The sequence below is a fragment of the Entelurus aequoreus genome, linkage group LG13 (assembly GCF_033978785.1).
Source record: "Entelurus aequoreus isolate RoL-2023_Sb linkage group LG13, RoL_Eaeq_v1.1, whole genome shotgun sequence".
NCBI lineage: Eukaryota > Metazoa > Chordata > Actinopteri > Syngnathiformes > Syngnathidae > Entelurus > Entelurus aequoreus.
The window spans coordinates 38,411,204-38,427,777 of NC_084743.1; the positions used below are offsets into that span (position 1 = coordinate 38,411,204).

General features: G+C 38.8%; 1 protein-coding gene and 1 long non-coding RNA gene across 9 annotated transcripts in view; one reads left to right on the forward strand and one right to left on the reverse strand.

Annotated features, from left to right (window-relative positions):
* ftcdnl1 (formiminotransferase cyclodeaminase N-terminal like 1) overlaps window positions 1-16,574 on the forward strand; it is a 110,466-nt gene that overhangs the window by 18,644 nt on the left and 75,248 nt on the right. The gene's annotated exons all lie outside the window — the stretch shown is intronic.
* Window positions 1,212-14,916, reverse strand: LOC133663391 (uncharacterized). 5 transcript variants are annotated; one of them, XR_009828328.1, is made up of 11 exons: window positions 13,203-13,259; window positions 8,893-9,095; window positions 8,414-8,488; window positions 7,412-8,106; window positions 7,187-7,309; window positions 7,022-7,087; window positions 6,828-6,916; window positions 6,467-6,570; window positions 6,152-6,257; window positions 5,923-5,999; window positions 1,212-1,674 (listed from the first exon to the last, which is right to left on the reverse strand). It is a non-coding gene; the product is annotated as an uncharacterized LOC133663391 (long non-coding RNA). The 5 variants fall into 5 exon arrangements; XR_009828327.1 differs by having other exon boundaries at window positions 7,412-7,530; window positions 7,873-8,488; XR_009828326.1 differs by lacking the exon at window positions 13,203-13,259 and adding an exon at window positions 14,780-14,916 and having other exon boundaries at window positions 7,412-8,488.

Consider the following 16,574-nt stretch of genomic DNA (forward strand, 5'->3'; position numbering starts at 1 on the left):
GAAAATGATGTGTACTTTGAAATATTCTATAGGCAGTTGTCAAGACTGTTTGAAGACAATGTTATTATAGTGTAAGTATAGTTGGTTAAAGGGGCTGTATATTTACATTGATGCCTAGAGGGTGCTGACTTTCCAATGTATTTTTAGCGTTCATTTCCGCTCTCTTACAGCTTCTAGTAAATAATGATGTAACTACGCATTAGCTTCGGCTGTTGTTAGCTAATCTTACCGATTTGGATAATCGGTGTTAGCTATCATTGAATGTATATTCTATCATAACAATAACATGACTGCAAATTGTTCGTTGCTCCTCTTGGACTACTTGTGCACTGTATGTGTGCATGCTCTCCCTGCGCGTAGGTGTTGACGAGACATAGTGACTGACCGCCGTAAACACCAATAATTTTTTCGGGCTGGACAATTTTTTTAATACGTGAATTTAGTCATTTTGAAAAAATTAGACTGTATTAATTAAAGCTAATCAATGGTTTTCTTGTTATATTTTTTGGTCTGAAACATGTACCGTATTTTCCGGACCACAAGGCGCACCGGATTATAAGGCGCACCGGATTATAAGGCGCGCCCTTATAATGAGCGAGTCTAATCAGGTCTATTTTCATACAAAAGGCGCACCGGATTATAGGGCGCATTAAAAGGGTCATATCATTTTTTTTTTTTTTCTAAATTGAAAACACTTCCTTGTGGTCTACATAACATGTAATGGTGGTTCTTTGGTCAAAATGTTGCATAGATTATGTTTTATAGATCATCTTCAAGCCGCTTTTTGACAGTCGTTTCAGGATGCGCCGTTTTCTGGGCAGTCTTATTTACGTGGCTTACCTTCGGCAGCGTCTTCTCCCCGTCATCTTTGTTGTAGCGGTATAGCGTGCAAGGTAGGGAGTGAAAGAAGTGTCAAAAGATGGACCTAACTGTTTTAATGACATTCAGACTTTACCTAAATCAATAACGGAGCAGCATCTCTTCATCCTAGGCTCACGAGTGCAATAACAACGCCGGAAATGCATCCCGTGAAAAACCGTCTGACCGGAGCGCTCTAATAACTAACTAACAACTGTTTTAGCGCTTTCATGCCGAGTTTACTGACAGATAAAAGTAAGAACTTTACACCACTTTATCTTAGAAATGGTAACAGCGGAGGATGAATGTCCCATAATCGGTTTCATAATACACCTCACAGTGCAACCTGGACACATCAATCAATCAATCAATCAATGTTTATTTATATAGCCCTAAATCACAAGTGTCTCAAAGGGCTGTACAAGCCACAACGACATCCTCGGTACAGAGCCCACATACGGGCAAGGAAAACTCACCCCAGTGGGACGTCAATGTGAATGACTATGAGAAACCTTGGCATCATCAGTGATTCTCCCGGGGTCATAGGGTGTTTCGGGTCTCAATCAAACACCCTCTCCCGGGCGACCCAGCCGAGGGTGATCAGTCCCTCGACTTGTGTCCAGGTAGCGCTCCATGCCACGCGTCCCCCCTCCGACGGTCTGCCCCGGGGTTGCGCCGGTGGTGCTTGGAGGTTCCAGGCACTGTGGGGAGTGTCCGGGCCTGGGTCCTCCTCCGTCTCATCAGGGCCGTACAAGGTACTTGCCCTGTGCTTTGCACCACGGGTTTCCTCAGGCAGCCTATCTTGGTCTTATGTGTCTTCAAATAGAGAAAAAGAAGAAGCTTATTGACTACAGTGTCGGCACGGACTACTAAGGCGGACGCGTGCAAATTTTCCGGCTTATGCAGATCCAAAATACAGATCAGCAGGTACCAGAAGGTAAGAAAAGTAGCTTTTGCATAATATTGTGTAACAAAATGGCAGATAATATGTCTTACCTTATACACACACCATAAAAGCACAGTACAATCCATCAAGCGGTGCGGTTCATAGCTTACCAAAGTCGTACTAAAACATTTTGATAGATTTTTGAGCGCGGTGTGTAATTTTCTATATTTTTAATGGAACATATAACATTTTGGTGTTGTTTACTTGAGTCATATTGCAGTGTACATGTATCTCTTATGTGTGACTGCCATCATATTGCAGTCCGCACGTATCTCTTATGTTTGACTGCCATCTACTGATCACACTTATCATTTCACCATGTACTAAATAGAATAGCTTCAAGGTTGGTAAGCACAACCAAAATTATTCCCTACATTAGGCGCACCGGGTTATAAGCAGGGTTCGTACGGGTGCTTGAAAACCTTGAAAATGCTTGGATTTTAATGTTGTGTTTTTAAGGTTTGAAAAATGCTTGAATTTTTGGTGAAGTGCTTGCAAACATACGAACACCCATACAATAAATGTGTATGGGAAATGTTCATCATATTTCTCGGCAGTCTGACTCAATAGGTTAATTATAAAATGGAAAAAATACAATAAGTTTCACAGTGTTGTCGAACGCACTTTTTGTGTCTTTTTACGCATTGAAATCAGAAAGGACGCGCATCTCCATAAGTCTGTGCGTCCCTGGGACGCTGAGTTTTTATGTTTTTTACTGACCCTGCCTTCTCCAGGTCTAAACTCCACTTTGCTTGTTTTTTGTTTTTTTTATCGGTTTGCTTTCCGCCGGTGTTTTGTTTTGTTTATTGTGACGGTGCGCTCTTATCACGTCGTTGTTGTACCGAAATCTGTTACCCATCGGAATTTGTAACTCCAGGGGGCGATGTTCCCATGGCGTTTGTTTGTTGGTTAAACGGAAAGCCCAAAGAGGAGGAGAAGAAGAACGCTTGCGTAAATGGCGTAAACTATCCTTAATGCTGAAACGTCAGTTGTCAGAATTTCAGCATTAATAAATTACACATATTCTGGAAATCAATGACTTACTTTCATTATAGTATGAGTCCATTCTATCAGCTGTTGATTCTCTCTCACACACATACATTTTCCGGATTAAAAGCTATCATGGAATGAAACGTCAGTTGTCAGAATTTCAGCATTAATAAATTACACATATTCTGGAAATCAATGACTTACTTTCATTATAGTATGAGTCCATTGTATCAGCTGTTGATTCTCTCTCACACACATACATTTTCCAATATAGATAAGGCTATACATGCACATGGGGTTGTTCTGTTTGTTATGGCTGTATGTTCCCTATTCTTAAGCCAGGCACCTCAATTACCATTTCCTGCCCTTTTTACACCCCCCCCTCCCTTCATCTCCATTCACTTTTTCTCATTTGGACCCCCAGAATCAGGACGCACTACGGTTACATTTTCCGATAAACTGTGACTTGGCTGTCAGATTTCGAGACCTTATTGTATGTTCCCTATTCTTAAGCCAGGCACCTCAAATACCATTTCCTGCCCTTTTTACACCCCCCTCCCTTCATCTCCATTCACTTTTTCTCATTTGGACCCCCAGAATCAGGACGCACTAGGGTTACATTTTCCGATAAACTGTGACTTGGCCGTCAGATTTTGAGACCTTACTGTATGTTCCCTATTCTTAAAGGCCTACTGAAACCCACTACTACCGACCACGCAGTCTGATAGTTTATATATCAATGATGAAATCTTAACATTATAACACATGCCAATACGGCCGGGTTAACTTATAAAGTGACATTTTAAATTTGCCGCTAAACTTCCGGTTCGAAACGCCTCTGAGGATGACGTATGCACGTGACGTAGACCGGCGAACACGGGTATGCCTTCCACATTGAAGCCAATACGAAAAAGCTCTGTTTTCATTTCATAATTCCACAGTATTATGGACATCTGTGTTCGTGAATCTGTTTCAATCATGTTCATTGCATTATGGAGAAGGAAGCCGAGCAAGCAAAGAAGAAAGTTGTCAGTGCGAAATGGACGTATTTTTCGAATGTAGTCAGCCACAACAGTACACAGCCGGCGCTTCTTTGTTTACATTCCCGAAAGATGCAGTCAAGATGGAAGAACTCGGATAACAGAGACTCTAACCAGGAGGGCTTTTGACTTGGATACACAGACGCCTGTAGAGAACTGGGACAACACAGACTCTTACCAGGATTACTTTGATTTGGATGACAAAGACGCAGACGTGCTACTGTGAGTATGCAGCTTTGGCTTTTTTTTGCGTATGTACGTAACTTTTTTAAAATATATAAGCTTTATGAACCTTGGGTTAGGTGAACGGTCTTTTGGGCTGAGTGATTGTGTGTGTTGATTATGTGTTTGAATTGTATTGGCGTGTTCTATGGAGCTAGGAGCTAGCAGAGGAGCTAGGAGTTAGCATAACACGTACCGTACCGACCGTACGTGCGCGCGCGTCACGTACGTAACTTTTTAAAAATATATAAGCTTTATGAACCTTGGGTTAGGTGAACGGTCTTTTGGGCTGAGTGATTGTGTGTGTTGATCAGGTGTTTGAATTGTATTGGCGTGTTCTATGGAGCTAGGAGCTAGCAGAGGAGCTAGGAGCTAGCATAACAAACACGCAGGTGTTATTATGCAGGATTAATTTGTGGCATATTAAATATAAGCCTGGTTGTGTTGTGGCTAATAGAGTATATATATGTCTTGTGTTTATTTACTGTTGTAGTCATTCCCAGCTGAATATCAGGTACCGTGAGTATGCAGCCTTTGCTGCTAAACATTCGATAACTTGACCGTATGTACGCGTCACGTACGTAACTTTTTAAAAATATATAAGCTTTATGAACCTTGGGTTAGGTAAACGGTCTTTTGGGCTGAGTGATTGTGTGTGTTGATCAGGTGTTTGAATTGTATTGGCGTGTTCTATGGAGCTAGGAGCTAGCAGAGGAGCTAGGAGCTAGCATAACAAACACGCAGGTGTTTTTATGCAGGATTAATTTGTGGCATATTAAATATAAGCCTGGTTGTGTTGTGGCTAATAGAGTATATATATGTCTTGTGTTTATTTACTGTTGTAGTCATTCCCAGCTGAATATCAGGTCACCCCCGGCTCTCACAGCATCTTCCCTATCTGAATAGCTTCAACTCCCCACTAGTCCTTCACTTGCACTTTACTCATCCACAAATCTTTCATCCTCGCTCAAATTAAAGGGGAAATTGTCGCTTTCTCAGTCCGAATCTCTCTCACTTCATGCGGCCATCATTGTAAACAATAGGGAACTTTGCGTATATGTTCAACTGACTACGTCACGCTACTTCCGGTAGGTGCAAGCCTTTTTTTTATCAGATACCAAAAGTTGCAATCTTTATCGTCGTTGTTCTATACCAAATCCTTTCAGCAAAAATATGGCAATATCGCGAAATGATCAAGTATGACACATAGAATAGATCTGCTATCCCCGTTTAAATAAAAAAAAATCATTTCAGTAGGCCTTTAAGCCAGGAACCTCAAATACCATTTCCTGCCCTTTTTACACCCTCCTCCCTTTATCTCCATTCACCTTTTCTCATTTGGACCCCCAGAATCAGGACGCACGAGGGTTACATTTTCCGATAAGCAGTGACTTGGCCGTCAGATTTCGAGACTTCACTGCATCTTTCAGCATTTATAATACAGATTTTTATTAAAATACATATACCCTAACCATCAAACTAAACTAAGCAGAAACAGAGCTAAACAGAAACCATTTTTTTTTACAATAAATTTTGGAATTCAAATGAAACATACAATCATAACCTTTTTTCTAATACAGAAATTAACATGGTATGTTCCTGGCATGCATCACAACTATATCCCTCCTCCTTGGGGTTTCCCACACACAAGCTGTGGTACCATCGCTCGCACTGGATCTGAAATGAATGCATTTGGTCAAGTGTATCAGTTCAATGTAAATCAATATGTAAATTGATTAAATAAATTATATTTATTGATATAAATCAATATCAGTATATCAATATCAATTGGCTTCTTTCAGTGGCTGATGTTAAACAAATGTGGCAAGGGAAAATATTGTTTTTTTTCTTATCAATATATCTTACCCAGTCAGTGGTATCACTTTTGGGGCTCCCACCAATCTCCTCCTCTCCGCAGCAGTGGCAGAGCTCACTGAGATCATCTGCAAGAGATTTTCACAAAGATAACCTGATTTTCTTTGTGACGTACGAAAGGATGTGAAAACACAGCACACAGATTCTTCCATTTGTAACATTGAGGGACACATTGCTAATCCCAGTAGTTTCATTGGAAATTTGTTTTAAAAGTACACACCAGTTTCCTTGAGGAGCGTTTTTGCAACATCCATCCGATATGCCTCCACCGCCTGGTCAGAATTATCGAAAATGGGTGCCTCCTCCGCCAACACCTTTTCAGCATACTAGGATTGAGTGATAGACAAAGTGATGGTGAATTAATACAAACTCAATTAATCTGAAAAAATGTATGCCCCTCAATATATATTCTATCTTGTCCCTTATTGATATATAATAAAGCTTTATGGAAATGCACGTAAAATCCATTGCAATTGTTTGTCAGATATAGATGATGTATTAAGTAATCATTCAAGCAAATGTGAAATGAACTTACTTTATACAAATATCCCACAGGAGGTACTGTCTTTTTGTAGACTGTGAGGCACTGTGTTTGCAGACCACTTTGGTAGTGCAACATTCCTCTGTCGCATGAAAGACCTTCATATAATGTACACATCAAATTAAATTCAGGTATTGTGGATGTGTGTGAAAGTAAGGGATGGTTGATGGTAGCTGTAGGAGGATGAGATAGGGGCAGCTGCTCTAAAGGCGTGGCACATCCTTAATCCCTTGTGTTGTGCCTGTAGAGCAGCTCCCCCTATCTCATCCTCCTACAGCTACCATCATCCACCCTTTACTTCCACAGTATGTTGGAAGCCTGGGAGCTTTTGATTTATGAAAGAAACAGCTGTTACCTGGTGGACTCCAAACACTTGGGTACTTTAGAGCGAGCGTTGCCTAATGAGTCATGCACGAGACTCCGCTGCTCTGCTGGATAAATGGCCTGTGAATATTCAGAAAAATCATACAGCTTCACTTCTATTTCCTCACTGTCAGATAAGCCGATAACAGAAACACCCAGGATTAGGAGATATAAATCTTCACTTACTGTAAAAAAACAGTGGCCAGGTTCATGGACAGCTCCCAAAACAACAAAAAATGAATTGGGATCCAGCTGAAAAAAAAAATCGAGTATGCAAATTTGGTTTACATTTAAAAATGCAAAGCACATTGTTATTTGTGACCTGTTCTCATATTAACAAAGGAATCCTACTTTCACTCGTGTTTTTTTTCCTTGCTTCATCATTGTCATGGCAAATGAATCAATGTATGCAGCTTGTTTCCCTCCTCGGCTGTTGTAGCACTCGACTAGTTTATGTAGGTATGCATTGATGACCTAAGGGCAAGAAAGTGAAGTGAATCCACCTAACTTTATTATTGTGGGTTTTTTATTTGTCTTAGCCAGATGTAAGTAAAGGAAATTTGTGTTTCAGCTTACCTCGCTTTCAAGTTCCTTGTTGGGCCCTGTGCGATTGATGTCCCAATACCACATTTTGTATCATCCAATTTTGGACAGAAGAATGTGACAATCCTGTCCTCCCCAAGCTTCTTTGATATCTGCCAGAAAGATTTTATTTTTTAGAAATGCGAGGTAAAAACAGAGGTGGTAGATATGTAAGAGGGGATGAAATGTTGGTGTTCACATTTAAATCAAGTAAGGCTTCTTTTAACCACCAAAAGCCGGCAAACCTCTGTGTTGATCTGTAAAAGTAGTTTGTAATTCATGGCTTCAAGTACTTTCACATGTTTAGTCCTTTTAAACCTCACAATTTAAGTCAAGCAGTATTCTATCAACAATATTATAGTCATCAATCGTATCAGTGAGAAGTACAACACAATAATTCTAAACTAAATCATAAGTTTGTGTATCTTACATCAAACAAAAAGGTATGTGCATACATTGTTGACAAATTCTTTGCCCTGGTCAGTCAGGATTCTTTGCGGAACCTCAAACTGATGGAAAAATTTGAGGATGCACCCTGTCACTTCTTCTGCTGTTTTAGATTTTAGGGCATATGCCTGTGCCCATCTGGTGCAGTAATCTACTATCACACAAATGTATTGGTTGCCTGTCTTGGTCTTCACCAGCCTGCCTATGAGGTCCATTCCGACCAGCTCAAAGGGGCATTTGGTCTTGAAGAGAAGAGTGGAGAACAATGTTAGCGTGGAGTAAACACACAAAAACTCACACAAACACAGGGAGAATTATAGCTGCTGTGAGGCAATGGTTCGGGGACATGAAAATTTAGGCAACATTTGCATATTCTTCACAATTAGTTTGACTTTGGTAGTCTCAAATGATTGACCTATAAACAGCGAGGCCTTATCCCTGCCAGAGTTTGAATAGGGCCACCTTTTCATGGGAGATTGCAGTGCTAGCCACCCCACCTCTCGCCAAGGATACATGCTGTGTAATTAAAATGCAAAAGGTGAAGTTCACCTTGATTGGCTTGTACTCTGTGCCTGCCTTTAGGTCAACCCTGCCCTTCTGTTGACAGGATGTGCATTCAGACACCTGAGTATAAAAAACATTGATCAATACAAAATATTTAACGGCTTAAAAGTTATGTCAGTATGGGTATGTGCAGAGTATGTTATTTAATTGTTTGACAAAGGGGAATGGGGTATATAGGCCAAAATGGTAAAGACTCTTTGATATATACTTGGGAATCAAATTGTTTATTTCAGCAATGAAGACCAAAATATCTGAATTGTTTGACATTCAGAATTTTTTTTAAATTGCTCTATTATTTTTATGACGAGCCAGCAGACTGTCCTTCAAAGTGGACAGTCATAAGTGCCCTTCATAAATAAAATGATGGACTGTATTCCATTTATTTCTGACAAGGCAGCAGTACCTTTCGGTAAGACAGGCAAGACATGTTGTAAAGGCAAAAATGAGGAAAAACCAAATCTTACCCATTTTTCAATGTCACACGTCATGGAGGGCCAGTAACATCTCTTGGAAATTGCATCCCTTGTTTTGATCTGGCCACAATGTGCGCCAATGTCACTTGCGTGGAACTCTCTAAATATGGCATCTGCTTCAGCTGCCCCACACACCACTTTAACTTTCAGCTCTTTGGCCGATCCTTTGTGGCGGAGGTAATATAGCTTGCCATCTATGACAAATCAAAGCATTAATTGAAAGCTTATTTCTTACAATGAAAAGTAATACAGTCAAATACAAATATCTCTGATTTGAAATTCAGAGATTGCAGCAATGGTATTTGTTTATTGTAGAAATTTCAATGCTTTACTTGCTGTGCTCACACCTAACAGAGTGAGCGGCCTGATTCAATACAAATTAAATGCAAAACTCACAAATCTTAAAATGGCGTGGGGGCAGTGTATATTCATTCATGAAGGATCTATGTATATTAAGATTTACTCTTAGACTATTAAATTAATAAAATGAAAACATGTCTCCGAGACCGTTTATTTATTTATCAAAAAAACAATACACATGAGTAAATCCGCGACAAAAAATATCTTATCCATCACACAATCAACTCAGAGGATATGGGCACGGCCTCAAAGGGTCAATATCCGATGAAGCAGAGAACTGCCATCAACCCAAAATATACAGAAAGGGTTTTTTGGAACAAAAAAAGGAAATTAACATTACTTTCACTTTTTTTTCAATTTTCCATGGATTTAAGGTTAAAAGGTGTACAATTTCAGACACCATTTATGCACCTGAGTAAAGTTGCGCCGTATTCTCGTGCTAGGTGAGAGTCCATCTTAAGTATGAAAATCTACAAACACTGAACACTGTTGCCCTCTGTGTTTTAAAATTGTTATTTCTATTTACTGTTATAATTGGTTTCACCCTTAAAATCGTTTTTAATCATATTTATTTTATATTGTTTTTATATTGGTTTTATATGTATTTATTTTTATTTTTTGTTTTTTATTCAGTCATTGGTGGAGCTCAGGCTAGTATTTTAATGTTGTTTTTAATATTGTTGTGCAGCACTTTGGAAACATTTTGTTGTATAAATGTGCTATATAAATAAAGTGGATTGGATTGGATTGGATTGAATTATGCTGTAGTATAATGTAAAACTGTAAATTTAGAAAGGGAATGCTTAGTTTTTCTTTAAATACATGAACACCATCACATTTTATTATAATAATACTAAGTCGTTGAACCTCTTCAGGCAATTTGGCATTTGTTGGGGGTAGTTATCAAGTGTGATGCTAGGTACCATAACTTGCCTTCCACAATGTAGTTTGCCGCTTTTCTTTTCAGGTTGAAGCGCTCGTATTTTTTGGAATTTGGTGGTACTTTCCCTTCGGTAAGGTATTCCACCAATTTTCTATAGGTGCTTGGTTCCATGACTTAGATTGGAGTCAAAATCCACTAATAAATTGGAAGGTGGGTTTCAAACTGGATAAAGCCAAATGTTTCAAGTACCTTGGTATGGCGCCACCTCCTGTTAATAGTGTGAAATACCATAAGCTTACGCCTAGTTGGCTGGGCAAAACGCTGACGGGTTTATCGGAAAATGTAACCCTAGTGCGTCCTGATTCTGGGGGTCCTAATGAGGAAAAAGTGTAGGGGGTGTGTAAGAAGGGCAGGAAATTGTAATTGAGGTGCCTGGCTTAAGAATAGGGAACATACAGCCATAACAAACAGAACAACCGCATGTGCATGTATAGCCTTATCTATATTGGAGAATGTATGTGTGTGAGAGAGAATCAACAGCTGATACAATGGACTCATACTATAATGAAAGTAAGTCATTGATTTCCAGAATATGTGTAATTTATTAATGCTGAAATTCTGACAACTGACGTTTCAGCATTAAGGATAGTTTACGCCATTTACGCGATACAATGGACTCATACTATAATGAAAATATAAGTCATTGATTTCCAGAATATGTGTAATTTATTAATGCTGAAATTCTGACAACTGACGTTTCAGCATTAAGGATAGTTTACGCCATTTACGCAAGCGTTCTTCTTCTCCTCCTCCTTGGGCTTGTCGTTTAACCTTTAAACAAACGCCATGGGAACATTGCCCCCTGGAGTTACAAATTCCGATGGGTAACAGATTTCGGTACAACACCGTCACTTGAGGACCGGCACGTCTCTCTCTCTCTCTGGCCAGGAGAGCGAGGACGCACCTGGGAGCTGACAGCGGGAGCAAGCGTGCTGTCACAAAGCCAATTTGACAGCAATAAGCCGGATAAGGTTATCCAGGGTAAATTACACACAAAACAATGCCACCGTTTAAGACCCACGCCCCCCTCCGTCCGCCTGCTTAACATGACCTAGTATGCATACGCGGGGAAAAATAAAAAATAAAAAAAGCGTCCATCTGCTTCCAGCTCTCCAGTAGATGACTTTACTTCACTGTGAAGTTGTTATTTAAAAGAGCTATATTGTAAATAGTTTGCTGTGCATTTTACATTTGTTTGCTGTGTTTTGTGTGCAAGTTTTTAAATGTAAATGTATCTCCTTTGAACAATGTCCAGTGTTGTGGTATTTCAATTAACTAGAATCCAGTGTGCTGTGGGGCCATATTGTAGTGAATCACACCTGAGCCATCATACATGAATCAAATCTTTAATCGACATGAGAAAGTAGATAATGCGATAAAGAACATTTTACAACAATTACAACAATTAACCTAGGGATTTAAATATATATATATATATATATATATATATATATATATATATATATATATATATATATATATATATATATATATATATATATATATATATATATATATATATATATATATATACATATATATATATATATATATATATAATTGTAAAGGACAATGTTTTATCAACTGATTGCAATAATGTAAATTGGTTTTAACTATTAAATGAACCAAAAATATGACTTATTGTGAAAATATTGGACACAGTGTGTTGTCAAGCTTATGAGATGTGATGCAAGTGTAAGCCACTGTGAACCTATTGTTCTTTTTTAATTTTTTTATAAATGTCTAATGATAATGTCAATGAGGGATGTTTAATCACTGCTATGTTGAAATTGTAACTAATATTGATACTGTTGTTGATAATATTCATTTTTGTTTCACTACTTTTGGTTTGTTCTGTGTCATGTTTGTGTTTCCTCTCAATTGCTGTTTATTGCAGTTCTGAGTGTTGCTGGGTCGGGTTTGGTTTTGGAATTGGATTGCATTGTTATGATATTGCTGTGTATTGTTTTGTCGGATTGATTAATACAAAATAAATAAAATAAGATAGATTAAAAATACATTTAAAATAAAAAAATTCAAAAAACGATTTTTTAAAAATGAGAATACTTTTCCCACACCCCTAATACATATACAGTATATATATATATATATATATATATATATATATATATATATATATATATATATATATATATATATATATATATATATATATATATATATATATATATATATATATATATATATATATATATAAAAAATAAAAATAAATATATATATATATATATACAGTATATATATATATATATATATATATATATATATATATATATATATATATATATATATATATATATATATATATATATATATATATATATATATATATATATATATTGTTGTGGGTTGACTCCGCTGTTGGGGTATCCTTTCGTGAGATATGGCGTCAGGGGATAAGCTTGGTCACCCAAAAGAAAAACAGGGACCAGATCTTCATCTTCCAGCAGTTGTTTGGGACACGAGGGAATGGTTCCATCATTAAGCTGCGCGCTAATGGCGGAGTTAGCGAAGATGCGGGCATCTCGCGCGCTGCCTAGTCATTTCACAGTCACATCCATAAAGCAATATTTGTAGTCACACTGCCTGTATCACATCCACGGGAGGAAGGGACAAAGTTTTTTGGTAAATAGAATAACAGCTGACCCGGACATTCAAAAGTTCTCTTGCCGTCTGAGAAGTGTTGTATCCGAAATAGCTGCAATCCCTGTTTCCTTCACTTAAGGTTTTTTTTTGTGATTTCCGCAAGTGTCTGCACATGTAGAAGAAGGAGAAACACGGGCATGTCTCGATGACTCGCCTCCATCTTTTTAGCTTCGGTTGATATGAAGTTGGCTGTGGCACGTTCTTTCTGACGTCACTTCCTGTGTGGGGCGCTGTCTTTCTGGCGTCACTTCCTCTCCAAACTCAGTTTGTAAAAGATCAATGAGTCTATACAAAGCTAAGTGCCGGAGATTTAAGAAATACACGGCGGACTTACCTGTGTAAAAATTTGTCTGAGGACATTTAAACGCTGGTTTAGTGTGGCTGAAACGGGGCTTAGGCTAAATAATTATTTGTTTAAGGGGTTAAACGACTTTGTGTAGACATGTTGTGCCTCAGTGTCGTGACTTGGAGAAGATAATCGGGTCAAATTTCCCTCCCCGTTTATTGCGTTTTTATTGGTCATCTTCAAAGTAATGAACTTTCCGGTACAATTTCTTAAATTTTGATTCGCCGAAAGTTTTATCAATCACAAATAGTGCCTTAGTTTGCACTCGGACAAGTTGACCTCGTGGGGCTGTCAATAGAAAGACATCATGGTAAACACTAAGGTGAGTGTGCCATGTCTCCAGTAAATGACTTGTTTAGTCTTTGTGAGTCCATGGAAACTTCACTTTTATCTCCCGCTGGATCGACATCGTTCGAGGATGGAGACATGCTAGCTGTTAGCTTCAAGATAACCAGCACCCGACTAGACTCCTCCACTCCAAAAACATACTTTGTAGGTCAACAAACGGGGCAAATATGTGCCTTTTGAAGTATTAATGTGCAAGGAGTGTTCATGTGCGAGGAGTGTTCGTGTGCGAGGACTGTTCATGTGCGAGGAGTGTTGAAAAGGAGTCTCTTGGAGAAGTGACTGACAAGTTAACAAGTGACTTCATCACCGTCATTGTTTACTGAAGCAGAGATGCTGACTGTGCGTTATGATAAACGCGCATGCGTCATCAGGCTCTGCTTTTTATCGATAGACTTATCAAATTTAATTTTTTATTATCTATAGCAGGGGTGTCAAAAGTGTGGCCGGAGGCCATTTGCGGCCCGCAGCTAATATTTTAAAGGCCAACGGCACATTCTAAAAATACTATTAAAAAACTACCGGGAGCGGTAAAGTTTAGATCCATGAAGGAAAGAAGAAACTGAATGAATGTTTATAACTGAATACATTTTCATATGCATAAAAATATGTTTTATTTTGTACAATTTTTTTAATGAATTAAGTAACGTTTATGACAACCTTTTTCCAAAACGTAATATAGAATGTGAGATACAACAGGAAAATGCATACATTTATCATTTATTTTCAAAACGCTTACAAAAAAGTGGGACCCCAAAAATGTACTGTGGGACCCCATTTTTATGACTTGATGGGGTCCCTGGGACCCCATTTTGAAAATTACTAGCGCCAACACTGATTTTCTTAAAAATGCACGCTTAATCTGTTGGCTTTGCACGAGCCCTTACATTAGGTTGTTGCATGTATATGCGGCTCTGTGTCACCCCCAAGAGGACAGTGGTGCCGATGCACCACTGTCCGGACCGATGTCCATCATACCGGGAGGTTGTCGTTTTAATGAACATTGAATGGCAAATGACAAATACAAACTTTGGATAAGACGTGGACCTAATCCACATGTAGCCTACTGCAAAGTATGCAAAAAGGAAATCCACCTTTTCGCAATGGGAGTGTCGGCTCTCTCGAGTCGTATGAAAGGTAAGCCACAGACATTACTAGCCCTACAAGTTAACTAATGCTAGCTAAAGTTTTGTTTTCTAACTTTTTGGTACATTACTTACTTGATCCTCTTCGTCCGTGATGGGACATAAGGCTTCGACGATCTGCCTCCATCTGGACTTGTCTTGAGCAACATGCTGTGCCTCGCCGCAGGATAAGTTAATCTCCTTCAGCTCAGCTGTCACCGTACGCCGCCACGTGTTCTTGAGCCGGCCTTGCTTCCTAATCCCAGGTGGAGTCCATCGTAGTGCGATCTTGGGGATGCAGTCCTGGTCCATCCTGAGAACATGCCCAAGCCATTGGAATCGGTGGCATTTGATCTCTAGCACCACACTGTTGCACTTGGTCTTCTTGTATAGATGTGCATTGGATATTTTCTCGGGCCAGAAGATTCAACAGAGTTTCCTGAGGCATCCATTGTGGAAGGCTTCGACTTTTTTCATGTCGTAGGATGTTACTCACCAGCACTTTGAGCCGTACAACAATACAGATTTTACATTACTGTTGTAAAGTCGGACCTTTGTTCTTAAGCTATATTGCTTGGACTTCCAGATGGTGTGTAGCCTAGCAAAAGCACCCTGTGCCTTTCCGAGTCTTGCTCTAATGTCCTTTTGTGCAGTGTTGTCCTTACTGACGAGACTTCCCAGACCTCAACATAGTCGGTACATGCTAGACCTAAACTGTGAGATCAGCGTTAGATTACAAGTTAATTACGGACCGTTATTACGAGCTATGAAAAGAAAAAAGCGAGCGTTTGTCAATGATAAATTATAATGTTAAGAACTTCCCTCAACTAAAAAATTATGTGTTATCATAGCCACAGTTATAAGGCTAGATATGCTTAATGAAAGGTGGCTGTGGTGTTGTGAAACAAACAAAATATTTTCCTTTAATTTATTATCCTTATATTAATGTGGAACAGTTTTGTTAATAAATGAGTGAAATTGACATTTTGAGGGTGCGTGTATTTATATCACATTATGCAGTTTACAAGCACAGATACGGTGTGAATCTATCCGTGCTGTAAGTAAGAAAAAGAACAAGACATTTGAAAAACAACACAAATGGAGACACGTTTGCAAACACCAATGACATTGAATAGTCTACAGAAACACTGCTTAATTGTCTATGCCCCATTCACTTAATGATAACTGCTGGTTCAATGTTAGGCTTAGGTTTTAGCAGATGTTCCTTATTTTTCCTACAGACAGCATCTGGTGACCTCAAACAACAAGGCTATGGATTGATTCACACGTGTTTTCGCCTTTTGAAGGGTACTGGTAAAACTGGAAAATTGATCTGAAAGTCCTTAAAAAGTGCTTGAATTTGACCATGGAAAAGGTGTACACACCTGTATAAGGCACACTGTCGAGTTTTGAGAAAATTAAAGGATTTTAAGTGCGCATCATAGTCCTAAAAATACTGTAATTGTGAGGGAGTTGCAAACAGCCCCTTTTAAAGAGGAACTGTATATTTTTGGAATTTGCCTATCATTCACAATCATTATGAAAGACATGACGACAGATATTTTTTCCTTAATGCATTCTAAACTTGTGAATACTACATTTCGTGACTTGAATATTTAATCAGGTACTAGCGATATTGTTAGCATAAGCGCTAACGCAGACAAACTATTTTAGCGGCGCCGTGATCAGAGGGAGTAACAGCTTGTCGTGGCTGTATTGACATCAGTGGCTGTTTATTCTAGATCATAAATAATGCCTCTCACCTGAATAGTAGAAGGACGAAGATATAATCTGACTAGTTGGTACACTTAGGCACCCAAGACACGAAAAGACGCTTGTTTTTACCCCATTTTTCCTTTGTGAGGATTATGGCACGAAAATCGCTGGAGAC